This window comes from Physeter macrocephalus, chromosome 3, assembly GCF_002837175.3.
Source record: "Physeter macrocephalus isolate SW-GA chromosome 3, ASM283717v5, whole genome shotgun sequence".
In the NCBI taxonomy this organism is placed as follows: Eukaryota; Metazoa; Chordata; class Mammalia; order Artiodactyla; family Physeteridae; genus Physeter; species Physeter macrocephalus.
This window is the reverse complement of record NC_041216.1, coordinates 16,427,740-16,442,837: the sequence shown is the minus strand read 5'-3', so window position 1 is coordinate 16,442,837 and position 15,098 is coordinate 16,427,740. Positions and strand designations below refer to the sequence as shown.

The 15,098-nt window shown below is 48.2% G+C and overlaps 1 protein-coding gene across 1 annotated transcript in view; it reads left to right on the top strand.

Moving 5' to 3' along the window:
- Positions 1 to 15,098, top strand: part of ASAP3 (ArfGAP with SH3 domain, ankyrin repeat and PH domain 3) — a 114,277-nt gene that overhangs the window by 36,668 nt on the left and 62,511 nt on the right. The gene's annotated exons all lie outside the window — the stretch shown is intronic.

The following is a 15,098-nucleotide window of genomic DNA, read 5'->3' as shown; positions in this document are numbered from 1 at the left end:
TGATAGGACACACACCATGCTCTCTACTTTACCCCATCCCAGACGCTACTACTTGCTCTCTTTTATGGGTCCATATGCTTTATTTCTACACATAGTTTAAAAACCATCCTGCTGTTATCTGTGCCTGTCTGCCTCTCCCACTAGACTGTTGGCAGCATTAATGTAGTATGCCTTCTGTGTGCCTGGCTGGCACATGGTTTATGCTCCATGAAGATTTGCTGAACTGGGGTGGTGGTGGTGACAGGGTGGGTTGAATTATGCCTTTAAAAAGATAGGGGCTTCCCTGGTGGCACAGTGGTTAAGAATCCGCCTGCCAATGCAGAGGACACGGGTTCGAGCCCTGGTTGGGGAAGATCCCACATGCCACGGAGCAACTAAGTCCATGCACCACAACTACTGAGCCTGCACTCTAGAGTCTGCAAGCCACAACTACTGAGCCCGCGTGCCACAGCTACTGAAGCCCGAGCGCTACAGCCCATGTTCCGCAACAAGAGAAGCCACCGCAATGAGAAGCCCATGCACCATAGGGAAGAGTAGCCCCCGGTTGCTGCAACTAGAGAAAACTCGCGCACAGAAACGAAAACCCAACGCAGCCAAAAGTAAATAAATAAATAAATTTATAAAAAATTAAAAAGATATGTCTAAGTTCTAACCCCAAGTATCTGTGAATGTGACTTATTTGGAAACAGAGTATTTACAGATGTAATTAAGGTAAGGATGTCAGAGTGAGCTCCTCCTGCATTCAAGGTGGGCCCTAAATCCAAGGACTGGTATCCTTATAAGAGAAAGGAAAGCAAGATTTGAGACAGAGAGAAGGCCGAGTGAAGACAGAGGCAGAGATTGGAGTCGTGAAGCCCAAAGCCAAGGGACACTAAGGATTGCGGTCAGCCATCACAAGCCAGAAGAGAGGCATGGAATGGATTCTCCCTCAGAGCCTCCGGAAGGAACTGGCCCTGCTGACACCTTGATTTGGGGTTGCTAGTCTCCAGAACTGTGAGAGAATAAATTTCTGCTGTTTTAAGCTACAAAGTTTGTTACAGCAGCCCTAGGAGAATAATAGAGGTGCAGCAAGAGAATAATCCTGGCTACGAAATTCAGGGCTTGAGAGAAACAGCTTTGACTTTGGGGTCTTGTATACCTGGCTTTGGCACCTACCTGTTCTATGGTCTTAATTAATGGACTCTGCTCCTCTGAGCCTCAGTTTCCTTCTTTGTAAAAGGTGGACAGTCATAGGGATAGCTAACATCTATAGGGTGCCAGGGAGTGTGCTAAGCCCTTTCATGCATCCTAAGACGGCCTGAATAACAGTCCAGGAAAAACCTTTAATAAAATAAACTGGGTTTGAAATTTACAGTCTCACCTTGCCATGCCTGAAGATTCTGCACCTGGCATTGTCTGGCTCTGAATCTGACATTGTGATAATGCATGACAAGAGCACAGACGGAGTCAGACAGACCCAGATTCAAATCCTGGCTCTGGCATTTACTAGCTGGGTAAACTTGTGCCATCTGTTTTGCCCCTCTGAGCCTCAGTTTCACCGTCTGTAAAATGGCCATGGTACTGATCTCTACTTCATAATGTTGATGTGATGACTGGATTAAATGATATAAGGGAATGCATGCAATTATGAGCTGTTCTGTGAAGGGTTCCACAAGTGCAGTTCTGGCACATAGTAGGTCGTCAATGAGAGGAAGTGGCTGCTGTGCTGAAAATGATGGTTCAGGAGGGGACAACCCAGAAGAGCAAGGGAGTGAGAAGAGGACTGCAACAGCTGGTGGTTGATTTTCCCAGCGGAGGACTGAGGGACAGCGAGGGCCTCTCGGGCAGCTGCTTCCTGGGGTTGTGATGTCACCAGCCCATCCAGGAGGCCATGGTACCCACGCCTGTCACTGCCTCCCAGCTGGCCGGCTCCACTTCCTGCGCCCTGAGCCTGCCCTTGCCTTCTTTCTCATGACCCTGGGGAGGCAGCTGGACTGCAGCTCAAGGAACAACTCCCATCTGCAAGTTGGGAGAGCATGAGCCCCTCCTCCTTCCCCAGGGCTCCTGCATCTTGGGAGGGACACTAAAGAGTGACTCTTGTCCAGTGGTTTTCAAACTGGGTTCCTCCAAGCCCTGGGATTCTGCAGAAGTGCCTCAGGGACCACTGAGGGTAGGGAGGGGGAGCATGGTGGAAACAAGGGGTACACTAAGCAGGATACCTTCTCAGGCCACCTCCTCCACTCCTCAGAACAGCCCCACTTTTTGTCTTGTTTACATATTGGGACTTCATATAAAATTTAAGTTCGGAAAAAAAGATTCTGAGAGAAAAGAAAGTTGAAAAACCTTTGATCTTTTGTGGTATGTGAGTTATATCTCAGTCTTTAAAAAACCCTCTGATCTATTCTACCACTTTCATTTTCTAGATGGGAGGCTGAGACCAAGCGAGGAGAAACAGCCCATGCATGGTCACCCAACAAGTCGGCGATAGAATTGGGAACTGGGCCACCTGTTACAAGCCAGATGCTGTTTCTACACCATGGAGTGGGATGGAGGGCAGACAACTCTGGTTGCCACATCTGCCAATCACCACCTCATCCCGTCACTCTCTGGGACACAGCTCAGATGCAAAGTGGGGCCGCTCAGTGACTAAGACAGGCAAGCTTGAGGCTAAACCACCAATCATCTTGTCTTCCTGAGCCTCCATTACCTTCCTCTGTAAAAAGGAGATACATGGTGCCTAAAGAGGTGTAAAGGGAAGAGCAAATTTATTAGCTGTTCTTTGAACAATTTCTTTTTTTTTTTTTGGCAGCACGTCTTGCGGGATCTTAGTTCCCCGACCAGGGATCAAACCCAGCCCTGGCAGTGAAAGCACCAAGTCCTAACCACTGGACCACCAGGGAATTCCCTGAACAAATGTTTTTTCAGTGCCTACTGTGTGCCAGGCATTGTACTTGGCTTTGAAAAATTGAGAAGGGACCAGGATGTCAGGCTCCCACCCTCATGGAAACTTACATTTTTATGGGAGAGGCATGAGCATAAGTAAATAAACAAATGACAACAGGAACGTGTCCGAGAATGGTAAGTTCTATGATGAAAATAAAAAGGATGATAAGGTAGAGACGGAGCACCTTTCTGATTAGATTGGGCAGTTGGAGAGGATCCTCTAAAGAGGCGATATTTGAACTGAGACCTCACAGAGGTGAGGACCTGGCGAATTCATGCTAAGCAAGGGTGCGGTGTCAGTGCTGAAGAGTGCACGTGAGGGATGAAACTGCCCACCATGAGTATCCATCTGTATCACAATTGCATTATTATGATACATATGCAAATGTGATGTGAACATGTCACATGTGTGTTTCTCTACTTGTGTTTGATGATGGTAATGACTGTTAACCATTTTCGCACACTCACAGTGTGCTGTGTCCTCTTCTAAGCATTTAGATGTGTTGCTTCATTCTCATAGCAACCCTGTCAGCGAGGCACTATTATTCTAACATTTTACCCATAAGGAAACTGAGTCTCAGAGAGGTAAAATGACTTGCCTGAAGTCACACAGCCAGAAAGTGGTAGAGCTGGAACTTGAATCCAGTCAATCCAGGGTCTGGTTTTAACCACTGCCCAACTTTGCTTAATCCACTGTCTGCCCATAGTAGGTGCTCAACGAAATGGATATCTGCTTGAGTTTGGGGAGAGGGAACTCTGACCAGACCTTTGGCACAACTGCCCCTTGAGTGGCCCATAACGTCCTGTGCTTACCTTTCCCTGCCTTGCTCCCACCAACCTTCCAAAATAAATCTCTAGGGCTTCCCTGGTGGCGCAGTGGTTGAGAGTCCGCCTGCCGATGCAGGGGACACGGGTTCGTGCCCCGGTCTGGGAAGATCCCACATGCTGCGGAGCGGCTGGGCCCGTGAGCCATGGCCGCTGAGGCTGCCCGTCCGGAGCACCGCGTGACGGGAAAGACTACAACAGTGAGAGGCCCGCGTACCGCAAAAAAAAAAATAAATAAATAAATAAATCCCTAATGTCCCAAATGTGGCGGGGGGAGGGGGGAGAAATGACTGTCGAAAATGTGCTGGCAGGAGACACGATAGTGTCTGCAATCATCTGTATGGATTGTGAAACCTAGACAGGTTCTGAGACCGTGACTCACAAATTTTACATCAAGAAGGAAATTACAAAGAAGTAATAACTATGAGCATCGTTTCACAGAGCATCCTTCCCAGGCTGTGTCACCCTGGGCCCCGGATCCTATATTTTAGTCACAGCAGGCATCTGGAATACAGATGGGAGCCTCGCAGCCCCTCCCCCAAGCTCAAGACATCCTTCTCCCAGGTCCTCTCACTCTAGAGAGTTGGGTTTGGCTCTTCCCAAGCTGCCCCCCATCCTCCTGTAGTTTTCTAAGATGATGATTTCTGCTGGGAAGCCTGGGTTCAGATCTTGGCTCAGCCATTTACCAGCTGAATGCCTTTGGCAAGTTTCTGGATCTCAATAGCCTTATTCAAGGACAAACTAGGATCACAGATGCTCTTCTCCTAGGGCTCCAAGAGGGCAGTGTTCATTTTTTTTAAAAATCAATTTATTTATTTTACTTTATTTATTTATTTTTGGCTGCGTTGGGTCTTCATTGCTGCACGTGGGCTTTTCTCTGGTTGCGGCGAGCGGGGTCTACTCTTCGTTGCGGTGCATGGGCTTCTCATTGTGGTGGCTTCTCTTGTTGGGAGCATGGGCTCTAGGTGTGCGGGCTTCAGTAGTTGTGGCACGCAGGATCAGTAGTTGTGGCTTGCGGGCTCTAGAGTGCAGGCTCAGTAGTTGTGGCTCACCGGCTTAGTTGCTCCGCGGCATGTGGGATCTTCCCGGACCAAGGCTCAAACCCATGTCTCCTGCACTGGCGGGTGGATTCTTAACCACTGCGCCACCAGGGAAGCCCAAGGGCAGTGTTCTCATCTGTTGTGTTCATGGCCATATCCCCACGGCTTAGAATGGTACCCAGCATATAGTAGACCGTTAATAAATATTTGCTGAATGAATGAATGAAAGTTCTAGCACAGTGCCTAGACACATAGTAGGTGCTCAGTATCTGGTCACTCTTATTATCACTACTGATTCCTGAAAGAGAACCTGCTGACCAGCTGACCTCAGGATTCTTTTTTTTTTAATTCGTTTTATTTAATTTATTTATTTTTGGCTGCGTTGGGTCTTTGTTCCTGCTCACAGGCTTTTCTCTAGTTGCGGCGAGCAGGGACTACTGTTCGTTGTGGTGCGCGGGCTTCTCATTGTGGTGGCTTCTCTTGTTGCAGAGCACGGGCCCTAGGCACGCGGGCTTCAGTAGTTGTGGCACGTGGGCTCAGTAGTTGTGGCTCGCAGGCTCTAGAGCGCAGGCTCAGTAGTTGTGGCGCACGGGCTTAGTTGCTCCGCGACATATGGGATCTTCCCGAACCAGGGCTCAAACCCGTGTCCCCTGCATTGGCAGGTGGATTCTTAACCACTGTGCCACCAGGAAAGCCCTGACCTCAGGATTCTTGCTACTCAGCCTGTATCCCTCTCAGGATCAATGAATATGCTGGTTTGGGGTATACTGGTTGGTCCTGGAGGGGTTTACTGGTGTGAGTCAGGGTCCCAGACCCTGGTCACTGGGGCTGGTAGAAGGGAGTTGGATAGACAAGTCTCAGCTCTGCAGAGACTCCCCCTCAGGCCTCCTCTCCCAACTGGGGTCTCACTCCTCTGAAGACTTCCTCAAAATTGGTCTATCCTTTGGGATACAGGGACCTTCTTTCTGCAGTGGGGTGCAGGACAGGCAGGGAGAACACCTGCAGGGAAAGTGGTTCCTTGCATCAGTCAAGGTTCCAGCAGGAAGCAGATGGCCCCCTGGAAGGGGCACCTGGAGAGAGTTTAATAAAGGGCGTTAATCTCTGAAAGGGCTGGCAGGGGTAAGGGATGGATGGGCACCTAGGGACTAGCAACAGCCCTGAAGGGGTGAAGGGAAGGAGTGGGGAGACTGTAGCTACAGGAAAGGAGCTGTGGCCTTAGGTAGACAAACTCAACACAGTCAACCCAGCCCAGCAGGGAAAAGAGAGCCAGGACAATAAATACCTGACTCCTCTCTCTTCCTTTAGACAACAGTCTTCTGCCAGTGCTTCCACTGGCCAATTCCAAGTGGGAGCCAGAGAGCAGAGAAGCCCAGATGCTTCCCCAGGTGGAAAAGGGAGAACCAATCTGGAGGGGCAAATGGAGAAGACACAACATGTTTTGTTTTTAGCACATCTACTAGTGAGGGGCTTCATATACATTATTATATTATTATATGTATTACATGTATTCTGAGAGTCACTCTGGGAGGTGAGGAAACCAAGACTCAGAGGGGTAGAGTGACTTGTCCAGATCTTCTGACTGTACAACCAGTTTCTTTCTTCCTTTTTATTTTTTTTGGCCTCACTGCTTGGCTTGTGGGCTCTTAGTTCCCTGACCAGGGATCGAACCCGGGACCCCTGCAGTGGAAGGGCAGAATCCTAACCACTGGACCACCAGGGAATTCCCTCTTTCTTTCTCAAAAAGATGTTTTAATGAAGTCTTTAGAGTTATATGGGAGATGGGGGTATATTTCGATATCTTAAAAGCCAAAGAGATGCAAAGCACAGCCTCAGCCTAGACCAGTGTCACCAGAGCTTGGAAGCCAGGCATGTTTGAATGGGTCAGCCCTATGTAGGCTGAAGAAGGGAGTCCCAGCAGCGAAGCTCCAGGAAGCCCATTGCTTTCCAGTGGGCAGGGCCAATGTTATTAATAGATTACCAGTTTATTATAAAAGGATATAACTCAGGAACAGCCAGATGGATGACTTGGATAGGGCAAGGTATGTGGGAACAGGCGTGGAGCTTCCATGCACTTTCCGAGTACCACTTCCCACAAATCTCCACATGTTGACTAACCCAGAAGCTCCCTGTGTTCTTTCCTTGTGGCATGATTCTGACAGAGCTCACACTGACTTTCTGGCTGTGTTCTACTTTCCAGGGGAAATCTCCCGTGACCAGGTAATGCTAAGGTTCACACAGGAGGAGATTCAGGGAACAGGATGGATGGAGAAGATGTTTTATACCACAGAGCTTCTTTGGTGCTTACCAAACCATTCCAGGGACCATCCCTGAGGAGGAGTCTCATTCATTCTGTGATTCAATAGTTATGAAACTGACAAGGTGAAGGGATCAGGGGCTCTGCTTGGGAGGGGCATCGCCCATGGAGGTCAATGAGTAATTCGGTAATTAGCACCTGGCTGTTCCACGGACTAAAGAAATACACATATGTACAAAGAGGCATATGCAAGATGATCATTGCAGCTTTTTCTGTAACAGTGGAAAATTGAAAACCTCTAAATGTCCATCATTCTGTGTTTTTATTGTACCTGGGGTTAATTTACAGAGGTGATTGCATGACAACAGTAAGGCCAATGCCACTGAAAGAAGTTTTATGACTTACAGTTCCAAAGAGATGAGGGAGCACACCACACCACATAAGGCTACATGAGGAAGCACCAGGGTCAGTCAGGAAGCAGAAGAAGCAAGTGAGATCGTGGCCCTGAGCCTTTATTGTGGTTCCCCTGGGAAGGAATGGGCAAGGTAGGGTGGGAAAATTTGAACTGCTTAGTATTGCTAGTTTGAATGTTAGTAAGCTCTGGGTTATACGGGTGGTTCCTGGGTGTCCAGTACCTGGCCCTGGGGTGATTTAGGGCAGGGAAAATATTGACTTGATGTGTGAGAGTTAGATAGAAGAGGTGATTGGAGATATGGGTTTTGAATTGGTTGGTTTCTATGTAAAAGGTGTGTTCTCAGGCAAGTTGTTTACTATTGATACCTAGGAAATTGCTAGCCCTGTGAGGAGCAATCTATCCAGGATTAGCAAGGCTCTAGCATGTGAAAGCATCATAAAATACAGAAAATTTTAAACATGATTAATACATTTAGGGAACGGCTAAAAAAAGACAGTACAGTCATATTTTGGAATATTATATGGTAGTTAAAAACAGTAAGGTAGGGCTTCCCTGGTGGCACAGTGGTTGAGAGTCTGCCTGCCGATGCAGGGGACACGGGTTCGTGCCCCAGTCTGGGAAGATCCCACATGCTGCGGAGCGGCTGGGCCCGTGAGCTCTGGCCGCTGAGCCTACGCGTCTGGAGCCTGTGCTCCGCAAAGGGAGAGGCCACAACAGTGAGAGGCCCGCGTACGAAAAAAAAAAAAAAAGCCAGTAAGGTAGGTCTCCATGTTCTGACATAGATTACCTCCAAGACACTGTTAAGTAAAGAAAACAAGTTACTGAACAATTCTTACCCATATGAGTCCATTTACAAATGAAAAAAACCTCAAAATGAACCTTTAACTTCTGTACACCTATACGTATGTGTGCAATGCACCCAAAAATGTATGAATGGACAGCAAACGGGCATCCAAGAGGAGATCTTTCACTGTATCTGTATGAAAATTTTATAATAAGTACATGTTCATGTATTACCTGTGCAATTAAATAGAAAATAATTCATTTAAAAAACAACCCAGGGGGCTTCTCTGGTGGCGCAGTGGTTGAGAGTCCGCCTGCCAATGCAGGGGACACGGGTTCGTGCCCCGGTCCGGGAGGATCCCACATGCAGCGGAGCGGCTGGGCCCGTGAGCCATGGCCGCTGAGCCTGCCCGTCCGGAGCCTGTGCTCCGCCACGGGAGAGGCCACAACAGTGAGAGGCCCGCGTATCGCAAAAAAATAAAATAAAATTTAAAAAAAAAAAAAAAAAAAAAAAAAACAACCCAGGGGTGGGGGGAAATTGAATGAAGGTGGTCAAAAGGTTCAAACTTCCAGTTATAAGAGAAATAAGTTCTGGGGATGTAATGTGCAGCTTGGTGGCTGAAGTTTACTGTATTGCATATTTGAAAGTTGCTAGGACAGTAGGCAGCTCTTAAAAGTTCTCATCACAAGAAAAAATAAATTTGTAACTATGTGAGGTGATCGATGTTAACTAAACTTACTGTGGTAATCACTTCACAATACATACATATACAAATCATTATGTTGTATACCTTAAACTAATACAACGTTATATGTCAATTATATCTCAATAGAACTGGAAATAAAAATAAAAGTAAAAACAACCTTTCTTCCCTGAGATAATGTCAAACCTAAGTGATGGACACATGATGGGGAAGCATGGGGGCTGGTTGGTGTGGAAGCAGAGACGTGGGGTCCTGCACCCTAACTAGGCAATCAGGGAGGACTTCCTGAAGGAGGGAGTTGTGCTTTGAAGGAGGGGTGAAAATTAACCAGGTGAAGAAGTGGAGAAATAGTATTCTAGACAAAGAGAACAGAATGTTTGGAGGAGTTCAGGAACATCTGTATTTAGGAGTGTAAGATTTGAAAGGGAGAAGGGTGAGGGATGAGGCTGGAGAGGTAGGTGAGGGCAGATCTTGAGGGGTCTCATAAGCCCAGCTGAGAGGTTTTAATTTCAGCCAGAGGGCAATGAGAGGCTTTGGGAGTGCTTTCAGCTTTGCCTTGAGTGGGCCAGGATGGTGAGGCCAGGAGGAGGCAAGGCAGTGAATGGATGGGCTAGAATGAGGCCAAGGATCAGGCGATATCCCTCTCCCTGCCACCACACTCCAGCCACAAGACTTTCTTCCTGAGCACAAATGCAGTGACCCTCAAATTTTAAGGTGCATCAGAATCACCTGGAGGACTTATTAAAAACTCAGCCTGCTAGGTTCCACCCTTAAAGTTTTTTAGTAGGTCTGGAGTAGGTCCCAAGAGCTTACATTTCTAACTGGTTCCCAGGGGATGCTGCTGGTTGGGGACCCATGTGGAGAACCCCTGCTCTAACATACCTTTCCATTACCCCCTCAAGGCCTTTGCACTTGCTCTTCTCTCTCCTTGGGATGCTCCTTCTCAAATCTGTCACCTCCTCAGAGAAGCCTTCCTTGACCACTCTGTGTGGAGTAGCCACTCAAGTCACTAACTTCTCAGCCTGTTTTATTTTCTTTATAGCACTGGTCACCGTTAGAAATTATCTTGTTACTGAATTTGTTGACTCATCCATTTGTTGTCTGTCTGCCTCCATTAAAATGAAAGCTCCAGGAAGGCAGGGATCTATCCTTGGGGGCCGAGAACAGTGCTTGGCGTGCGGTAGATGCTCGGGAATTCTTTATCAAATTAAAAGCAGCTAGGGTGGGTTCCTCCTACCTCGGGGAGTCTGCTGGGGCTGGGTTTTTCTGGTGGAGGCCCTGATGATGGGAACCAGGAGAGAAAGATGTTTGGGTACTGAACTGAGCTGTTGACACAGGTCAGAAAAACTCATCCTCTTTTGGGGGGAGGGACAGGGTGGGGTGAGAAAGAGTTTAAAATAGGTGACCTTTTCAAGCAGATGTGGGAGGAAGGAAGGGCCCTGACATCATAGCTGAGAGGCCCAGAGCTCCGTTGTGGCCCAGGGGCCAGGGCCACCAGAGTGGGACCCGGGCCTGAGTCACTCCCATCTGTAAGTCAGGCGACCAGGCCAAGCCCGGGGTTGGGGGAGTGGTCCTGGGAGGAGTGCGCAGTGGGCGGGCAAGCGGGGAGAGGTGGCAGCTGCTGCCCAACTGCATCTCCTTTCTTCCCTCAGCCCCCCTTCAGCAGGCCACCTGCCCACTGCATTATGGAGGACTGGGCGAGGCACAGGTCCTCAGTTTCCTCATCTGGGAAGTGGGGGGAGGGAGAAGGCTCAAGTCCAGGCTTCTCTGCTTGTCACAGATGACCTCACCCCAGCTCTTCCCCTCCACTCATTGCACTCACACCTGATAGGAGTTCTGGAACCAGTCCTGCCTTAGGCCTCCATTCAAGCTCTTCATTCCCCATCCGCACCCCGACCACAGGACCTCCTCTTCTAAGGCAGTGCTCTCCATCCCCCAGGCGCTGGGTGCAGGCGAGGGAAGAGCATGGGCTTTGGGGCCTGACAGACCTGGTCCCAGATCCAGCTCTCTCCCTGACACCCTGGTGAATCTTCACCTTTCTGACCTCAGCTGTTCTTTCTATAGAGTGGGTATATCTACCTTCTAGATTGTGGTGAAGATAAAAAAGATCCTACCGTGAAAGTTGGTTTCCTTTGCCTTTTTTTCCCAATTTTTTTATTGTAGTAAAATACACAAACAGAAAATTTACTATCTTAACCATTTTTAAGTATACAGTTCAGTGGCATTAAATGTATTTATAACCTGCTATTCTCACTACCATCCATTTCCATAACTCTTTTCATCTTATAAAACTGAAACTCTGTACCCATTAAACAATAACTCCCCATTCCCCCTCACCCCAGCCTCTGGCAACCACCATTCTACTTTCTGTCTCTATGAATTCATTTATTTTATTTTATTTTTTATAATTTATTCATTTAATTAATTTATTTTTGGCTGCGTTGGGTGTTCGTTGCTGCACGCGGGCTTTCTCTAGTTGCGGCGAGCGGGGTCTACTCTTCGTTGCGGTGCACGGGCTTCTCATTGTGGTGGCTTCTCTTGTTGTGGAGCGCGGTCTCTAGGCGCACGGGCTTCAGTAGTTGTGGCGCAAGGGCTTAGTTGCTCTGCAGCATATGGGATCTTTCCGGACCAGGGATCGAACTCGTGTCCCCTGAATTGGCAGGCGGATTCTTAACCACTGCATCACCAGGGAAGCCCCTGTCTCTATGAATTTAGTCGACTCCTCTAAGTTCCTCGTGTAAGTGGAATCATATGATTATTTGTCTTTTTGTGATGACTTATTTCACTTAGCATAATGCCCTCCATGGTTCCTCCATGCTGTACCATGTGTCAGAATTTCCTTCCTTTTTGAGGCTAAATAGTATTCCATTATACAGATAGACCACATTTTGTTTGTCCATTCATCCATAGATGGACATTTTAGTTGCTTCCATGTTTAGTTATTGTGAATAATGCTGCTATGTACATGGGTGTTCAAATATCTCTTTGAGACCCTGCTTTCAATTCTTTTGGGTATATACCCAGAAGTGGAATTGCTGGATCATATGGCACTTCTACTTTTAATTTTTTGAAGAATCACTATACCTTTTTCCACAGTGGTTGTACCATTTTACATTCTCATCAACAGTTCATTTACCTCCCCCGCCCCTACCCTAGTTCCAACTGCTGCTGCCCTGAAGCCTTTCAGAATTTCTCAAACTGATGAATTCCAACGGTACTGACAGCCCTTGGCTGGCCCACCACAAAGCCCTTGACCCCAGCTTAGCTGCAAAGAGACTGTTTCACTCACCACTGACTCTGCCTCAGCCTTTGGCTAAGAGCTGGTAGTGGGGCAGGAAGGTTTACCAAACACCAACCATGCACCAAGTGCACTCCTAGGTATTCTGCACGCATCAGCTCCTTCATTCTCCTCACTGCACAGAGGTGTTATCAGCCTACCAAGAGAGAGAGCCCCGGGAGGTCTCCTGACCTGCCCAAGAAAAGATTGGTGAGCTATGAAGCTAGAGAAATGGGCAGGGCCCAGTTTACAAAGGGCCTTGAATACACTCTATCTGGAGGACAATGGGGAACCACTGCAGGTTTTAGACAGGAAGGCAACATGATCAGACTTGGGCTGAAAGCTGAGCAGAGTTGAGATAGGTAGGGAAGAGAGGAGGATTATGGTTTAATTTCTGCTTCCCAGAGCAGTAAGAAGGGAGACCTTACCTTGGCAAAAAGGGAATGTGATTTAGGCGGGGTAAATGGCAACCAAGCTGGCACATCTGACCTGGAATGAGCCATTTGAGCTGGGATTGGGTGGGGAGCTTGAGGAGGGTCCACATTGTCAAATACAGGGACTGTGTGGTTTTAGGCAAGTTACTTTGCTTCTCTGATTCTCAAATTCCTCATCTGTAAAATGGGCTTAATCATGGTACAACCTCCCGGGGAGCCGTGAGAGTTCAATGAGATCATTAAGACATGCAAAGCACTTATTTAGGCCAATCCCTGGCACACAGCAAGTGCTCAGAACCACCGAGCACTGTGGGATCCTCAGTGCTCCTGGGACAGCCTCCCATAGGCTGGGGTCTTCAACCCCCAGGAATATTCCCAAGTCCGGCTATTTCGGGTGGGCTCTATTTTTTTTTTTTTTTTTTTTTTCGGGTGGGCTCTATTGAATGACCTTTCTCTGCTTCCTGGCGGGGAAAGTGGGAATGGGAGCCACGTGTGCAGGTGCTATCTCCCTGCCCCCCTCCCTCCTTGCCCTCACCCTGCCCTCCCCACCCCCCTCCCCAGCTCCTGCTCTTCGCCCCGGGTCTATTTCCAGCAACACGGCTGCCTGAGGCCGCAGGCAGGTGTGGGTGGTGAGTCAGAGCCGGGCTGAGAGGACATGGTGGCCCTGGGGGCCTGAAACTGTCACAGCCTCCCTCCCTCGGCCTTTCCCAGCAGCCCTATGAGCACTGTGATGGCAGGGACAGCTGAACCAGTTCCAAAGTTTCCCCTAGCAGTGTCACCAAGAAGACATGGGGACAGAGCCCCAACATGCCCCAAATCAACCTCTTTGCTGGCTGGAGGTGGGGGCAGGGACCCTGTCCTGTTCATCTCCACTCCCAACGTACCTAGGACTGGGCTTGGCACCTGGCAAGGATGCAATAAGTGTTCGCTGACTGAATGTGCCAACATTTGTAGGGGACTGTTTTTTTTTTCAATTAAAAAAAAATGTTGTATTGGAGTATAGGTGATTTACAATGTCGTGGGTTTTTAAAAAAAAAATTTATTTATTTATTTGGCTGCACCTGGTCTTAGTTGCAGCACGTGGGATGTTCGTTGTGGCATGTGGGATCCTTTTTCTTTTTTTAGTTGTGGCATGCAGGATCTTTAGCTGTGCATGCAAACTCTTAGTTGTGGCACGTGGGATCTAGTTCCCTGACCAGGGATCAAACCCGGGCCCCCTGCATTGGAAGTGCAGAGTCTTAGCCCCTGGACCACCAGGGAAGTCCCCATATGGGACTTTGGAGAAACGGGATTTGCTGTGTTCAGGGTGCTTATGAGGACAGAGCAAGCGTTCTGGAGACAGATAGACAGAAGTTTATGTGACCCTGGGCAGGTGAATTGGCCTCTCCAAGCCTCAGTTTGCTGATCAGTGAAATGGGGATAACAATGTGTACCTTGTAAAGAACGATTGTGAGGTGTAAATGAGGCCACCTCAGAGAACTGTCTACTGAGCCTCAGCTCGTATCTATAATAATATGAATCACGTTTCGTTACAAGCGTACTACCATATGTGCTCCTCTTCGCTGGATGGCGAGTAGCTCCTGAGTCAGGGCTGGCTCTCATTCACATTTGCTCCCCCGGGCCAGGCATAGAGCCAGTCCCCCATACATGTTTGTTGCACAACTGACTGACCCCCCCATCCATGCCTGGAGCTTGTTGGATTGTGAATAGTGGTAACTGTGACAACAAGCCACAGGCTATTTGAGTGCACAGAATTTCTACCCAAAAGAGAAGCCTGCTTTTGGCTTACCATTTCTTAAGCACTTGTATGCCAAGAGCTTTGTAACTGATTTCATCAAATTCTTACAGCACCACTCAAGCTGGTACTATTATTATCCCCATTTTACAGATGAGGGAACTAAGGTTCAGAGACATTAAGTCACTTGCTTCTGGTCATGTGTTGACCTAGAGGTGGAGCTGAGTCCAGTGCCAGGGCTGTCTGGTCTCCTGAGGTTCTTAATCGTCCCTGATATCGCCGGTGTAGACAGAAGAGGGAGTCGGGAAAGTACCGCTAATGGATTTCCTTGCTGACCTGTGCTGTCTTGAGGTGGCCAGGACCTCGGGACTGGAATGGCCTGTCTGCGTGTCTGTGTGTCCCCACCAGTGCTGAGGACTTTTAGGGATGAGACTATGTCTCCTTCAGCTCGGCAGCTCCAGGGTTCAGCATAGGGTCTGGCATATCTTATTATTTTGTTGTTGTTGTTGTTGTTGTTGTTGTTATCATTTTTTTTTTAACATCTTTATTGGAGTATAACTGTTTTACAACAGTGTGTTAGTTTCTCCTTTACAACAAAGTGAATCAGTTATACATATACATATGTTCCCATATCTCTTCCCTCTTGCGTCTCCCTCCCTCCCACCCTCCCTATCCCACCCCTCTCATGGTCACAAAGCACAGAGGTGAT